Source organism: Chaetura pelagica, unplaced genomic scaffold (genome assembly GCF_000747805.2).
Source record: "Chaetura pelagica isolate M959 unplaced genomic scaffold, ChaPel_1.0 scaffold911, whole genome shotgun sequence".
In the NCBI taxonomy this organism is placed as follows: Eukaryota; Metazoa; Chordata; class Aves; order Apodiformes; family Apodidae; genus Chaetura; species Chaetura pelagica.
This window is the reverse complement of record NW_009952354.1, coordinates 383895-389748: the sequence shown is the minus strand read 5'-3', so window position 1 is coordinate 389748 and position 5854 is coordinate 383895.

The following is a 5854-nucleotide window of genomic DNA, read 5'->3' as shown; positions in this document are numbered from 1 at the left end:
CCCCCCCAGTCCCTCCTGGCCACATCCAGCCCCCTCTGCCCTTCCATAGCTCCCAGCCCTTCCTTCCTGCTCCTTCTTCCCCACCTATCCCAGAGCCAGGAGAGCTCTCCTTCTCCAGGGATGGATCATTTTCCCTTTGCTTCCAATTTTCCCAGAGTGGGGGAAAAAAGAGCCTGGAGACTCCTTTTGAGACCCCCCTAACCCCCCCAAACTTCATCCCCCTGGCTGTGCCAGGGCTGCCTGGGGGGGAGCACAATGACCAGAAGTGTGCAGAGCCCTTGGGAAGGAGGGATGTTCCCAGATGGAATGCAGCCCTGACAGCACTGGCTCAGCTTTAAAGGGTAACTTGATCCTGTCATAACAAACAAGAGGAACCAAGTTCCACCCCCACGTCACATCCCTGGCCCCGAGGAGAGGGACACGGGGGCTGAGAGCTCATGGAAATGAGCTTGGATCCTTGTCCTTGCTCTGGGGGCTCTGTCCCTACAGCCAGCAGGGAGGGAAGGATGTTCCCAGGGGAGCAGGGCTGGGACCTGAGCAGGCACCCAGGCCATGTCACTCTGTGGCCCTGACAAAGGCTGGGACACAACCCATGAAGCTGGAAAGGATGGGCTGGGCACCTGCTGGTCTCCAGGGCCATCCCTGAAGTCCCTGTGCCACTCCCCACACCAGCAGGGTGCTGGGGACCCAAGGGACAGCCCAGCAGCAGGAAGGACCCCAGCCAGCATCCCTGCATCCCTCTCTGCCCCCCCACAGCACCCAACTGGCACCCCCAGCACCCCAGCACGGTGCCAGCTCTGGGTGCAGCCTCCCGGGAACTTGTTCTGCAGGAGCTGGGAATTCAGGCCCAGCCAGTGCCAGGGAGAGGCTGAGCCCCCCAAAGCTCCAGCAGGACCCTTCAAAGCAGAACTCTGCATCACCCCAGGAAGGCAGGACCCACCTCTGCTGCTGCATGGACACTCAGGCTCAGGGGAGGTGTCCTGTGGTGGCATCAGCAGGGAGGACACAGCCCCAGCCTGTGCTGGCAGGACACTGGGGTCCCCTCCCTGCCTGGCAAGAAGATGGGGGGGACAATCTGGCAGAGCTCAGTTGCAGGAAGAGAAAGTAGCTGAGATATCTGATCTCCACTTACCCAGGGAGCAGCAGGTGGCACCTCTGGAGAACCTGGGGTCCAGTGAACCCCCAGCTCATCAAACGAAGCCGGTGAAGTGCTGGAATTTTCTCCTCCAGGATGGATTTCCTCCAAACCACTACATTTTTGGGTTAAATCTGTGCAATGCTGGTAAAGCTGGTGGCTCCTCAGCTGACCAGGGGGCCTTCCAGAGGAAGGAGCAGGCAGGACCCCACCAGCTAAAAGGGGGAAGAGAGAGCAAGGAGGGGATCAGCAGCAGCTAAAGCCTCCAGGACCTTCTCTCCATGCTGAGAGATGCCAGTGTCCACCTCTTGTCAGAGTGGCTGGGAGACAAAATGACTTTGGGGAGAGCTGCCAAGGGGTCCCCAGGGAGGCAAACCCCCCAGTACCAAAGCAAACTGTCCTGCCAGGGGGGTTGTGGAGCCTTCCTGGCTCTGGCCCAGGGCAGCAGGGAGCAGCAGCCCAGGCAGCAGCGGGTTAAAAACTCGAGGTGGGACTCAAGGAGCTGCTTCCTCCCTGCTAACAATAACAGAGAAGGGACCTACCAGGCTCTGCAGGGCCAGATAGGGATGGAGCAACCCCAGCCCCACAGCAGCAGTGCTGGAGGAAGCCTCAGCACCTTATCTGCTGGCCCCACTCAGCTTCCTCGGGGGCCCTGGGGCTGCAGGGATCGGGATGTGCTTCCTCCTGATCCTTTCTCCTGCACCCAGCCCGGCTCCTGGGACATGGATGGCAGCCCTGGACACCAGCACCCTCCCAGCACAGCACCCCCCAGAGCTGCAGGTGCCCACCCCACTGCTGGTGGCTCTGGGAAGGGCCACCAGGGCTCTGTGACCAGCAGGGAAATGTCCCCAGCGTGACCACGCTGCTGCCCCTGGGCAGGGAACACACCTTGGCAGAACAAAGAGCCGGTTTGGCTGGATGAAGCCTCCTGCTGAGGTGATCTCCAGGCCCTGGCTGAGGTCCCTGCAGTCCTGGTTGCCTCTGCTCCTGCTCCTTCCCCAGCCAGGAGGTCTCTGCACCTGGAGCTGCACTGGCTGCTGTCCCAGCGCTTCCTCCGCTTCGTGACCTGCCTCCTGCTCCACCTCCACAGCTCCAGCCCTGTCCCAGGAGCTGCCCTCTTCCCTCCCCACTCTCCTCCCAGCCTGGGCTTTGCCTTTCCCAGCAGCTCTGCTTGCCCCTCTCGGGCACGGGAGGTTGCCTATCAAAACAGGGCTTGTCCTTCCCCCTGCCAGGACCCCCCAGTCCTGTCCTGACCCACCTCCTGGTGCAACAGGTCTTTGCTGGTGCCTGTGGGGCTGCAAGAAGGCAGCTGAGGGAAGACCCTGGAAAATATGGGCTTTTCCTACCCCTGAAGCCAATCCCTGGAGACCTGTGTTTGCCCACTCCATGGGCACTGGGGGAAGCAGCCTGAGCTGCCCTGGGTGACAACCTCCCCACTCCCGGTCCCTGAAGTCCCCAGACATGTTCCCGTGCCCTTTGCAGCCCTACTCCTGGAGGGTTTGTCCACACTTCCCTGCTGCTGGAGCCAGTAGCCCCCCATGGCAATGCACTGGTCCAGCTGGCACCTGTCCTCTGGCTTCAGAGCAGAGATGGAGCCACAAGGAGCAGGTGGATCCTACACCGTCCTTGCTCTGCCCCACCAGGACCTGGTGGAGCTGTGGTCTCCTGGGCCAGTGCTGGTGAAAGGACCAGGAGATGGGGCTCCACACGTTGCCATCCTGATGGGCAGGGGGGCTGCTGAGCTCTGACCCTGAGCCAGGAGATGAGCCTGACACAAAGAGCAGAGCCAGCAAAAGGGAGCAAGAGAGGCAGGAAACATCAGGCAGGAGAGGAAACGTGGAGATCATCAGCTGCAGGAGCACAAACACCCGGAGCTCGTGCAGGGGAAAAGCTGACACCACTTGGCAAGTGTTGGAGCAGGGAGACCTGCCCATCTGGCCACTCACTGGGGCTTCTGGAGGAACACATAGCCTAGAGCACCTCAGGGTGCTTAGGCATCCCTGGCCTTCAAGCTATCAGCCCTGGCAGCTCAGCGTGGGCTTCCTGGGATGAGCCCTGTCCTGGAGGCTGGAAGGCTGAGGAACAGCTGGTCTGGTGGTGATGGTGAAGCACCCACCACGGGCAAGTCCCACTTGTAGAGGTCCAAGCTGGGTCATCCTGTCCCAGGCTTGAAAAATGGGATCAAGTGACCTGCTGCCACGTGGCTCTGCATGGCAAGCAGCTGCTGTCCTGGCACCTGAAGGAAAGGCCACTGCACCTGGTGTCCTACAGGTTGGTGCTCAAGGTCCTTCAATGTCTGGCAGCCCCTCGAGGTTTGGTGTCATCCCCAGCAGCTGGGCTGGACTTCACTTGCAGAGCTTCCTGGTCCTCCTCCCACCAGCTCTGGCTCAAAGGGCTGGCCACATCCCAGGTGACCTGCCCACCTGTGATGTCCCAGCTCCCAGGGGACCAGAGATGCTCACAGATTTATCAGCCTCTCAGCCAAAACCCTCCTGCCACAGGTGGTGGGGCAACCATCCTGTGTCACCAGCTCAAGCTGATGGAGCTTGTCCCAGCTTTCAGCATTCCCATTTCCCCCCAGGCTCCCAGGGGAGCAGATGCATCCATCCCCTGGGGCTGGCAATGGCCATGGGGGGGCCACGAGCTGCCTACAAGCAGAGGTGGGATCCCTGGCATAGCTGATCTCCCAGGAACCAGAACCTGGCATGGGGCAGAAGGGAGAAACATGGAGATGTGCACAGAACCAACCCACGGTGACTGGTCAGGCTGGTGTGGAGCAACTGGAGCAGGAGAACCTCTGCAAGGGGCAGGGAAGGTGCTGGGTGGAGGCTTGGCCACGTGTCAGAGCCAGCTCCTGTCCCTCAGCCTTCCCTCATGAGGGGTTTCTCTCCCCGTGCTGCCATCACAGCCCTGGAAAATGCCTGAGGAGGGACATGGGTGACCACAGACCTGAGCTGGGAAAGCAAAGAGCACCCCTGAACTTCACCAGGGCATCTTGCCTCTCCTCTTGTCCCTGGGCTGCTTGGGACCCCCAGGGATCCAAAGGTCCAAGCCCACAAGCTCTGTCAGCTCCCACCTCCAGCCACAGGCACTGTCCCCAAGGCCAGGCTGGCACACCCAGGCTGCAGCTGCTCCCTTCTGTCTCCTTTCCCACCCTCTCCAAAGTCTTGGCTACCAAAATGCCACTGGCTTGGGAGGACCTGGATCTTGTCCCTGGGCTGCTTGGGACCCCCAGGGATCCAAAGGTCCAAGCCCACAAGCTCTGTCAGCTCCCACCTCCAGCCACAGGCACTGTCCCCAAGGCCAGGCTGGCACACCCAGGCTGCAGCTGCTCCCTTCTGTCTCCTTTCCCACCCTCTCCAAAGTCTTGGCTACCAAAATGCCACTGGCTTGGGAGGACCTGGAGCTGGAGAGGAAAAAAACCTCCCTGTTGCCTGTGACTCACAGGCTGGTTGGGGACACAGCTCTGCTCAGCAGGGCAGGTCCCAGCCCAGCAGCCTTGCCTGGGGTGAAGCCTGGGGGGGGGACACTGCAGCATTTGTCCTCCTGGTTGGGAAATGAGGGGGCTCCTGTACTCCAGAGATGGCCAGATGTGCTTCAGCTGATCCTCCAGGTGAGCAGGAGGTGGTGGTGGCCTCTGAGGGAAGGAGCAGTGGGTTTGTCTCTCCTGCAAGGTTGCTCTGCCCACCTGAGATGAGGCAGGGTTTGAAGGAGCCTCAGCTCCTTTTCCCCATAGCCCCCCTAAAGAGAAACTCCTTCCAGAAGTGGCTGAACCCTCCTGGGCAACCCCAGCACCACCCCAAAGTCCTTTCCTTTGGGAATGTTCCCACCTCCTGGGCAAATTGATGCAGCCCAGAGCTGCCTGACCCACCCAGAAGCCCCAAGGTCCTCAGCCTCCCCACCCTGCTGAGGTGCCATTCCCATGCTGAGCCCCCCCCAGGACTGGGGTTCCCCCACCCAGGGGTGGGATGGCAGGACTGGGCTGTGGTGCTACTGGCCTTCCCAGTCCAGCCCTTAGGGCTGATCCCAAGGACACCACATCCAGCACAAAGTCCAACTCCAGGTGAGGACAGAGGGTCTCTCAGGGGGGACATTGCAGCTGGGAGAAGACACAAGTACTAACTGACTGTATTTATTAGTGACATGAAGGTGGGGGGGGGGGATCCCAGTCTGCTCCACATGCCTTTGCAGACAACGGAGGGCTGAGCATCCTGGTGCTCCAGGGCACCCAGAGCATCCCCTGGCACGGTGGGGTCCCTCACAGGGACACGGGGTGGTCACCAAGGAATAGCTTTACCTTCCCAGTTGAGCAGGGTCCCATTGTGCTTCTCAGAGAGGATGGGCAGGACAGAGAGCAGCCCCCGCACGCTGGTGTCCCCCGTCAGCTCAGCCTGCAATGGGCACGAGTGAGGAGCAGGACTGGGATCCCACCAGCATTCCCAGCCACCCACCAGCATTCCCAGGATCCCACCAGCACCTGCCCAGCTCGTGCACCTCAGCTCCTTCCACCCAGGTGGAGCAGAGAGCCACAGGAGGTGGGACGGGGCTGCAGCTGGGAGGATGGCTGGGGATCCACGTGCTCGTGGATGGCTTGGGCAGAGGTGGCTTGTGCTGGGAAGCCAGAGATAGGCTTAAACCCATGGGACATGGAAGAGATAGGATGAGGGGAATGGTTTTAAGGTGAAAGAGGAGAGATTTAGGTTGGACATGAGGAGGAAA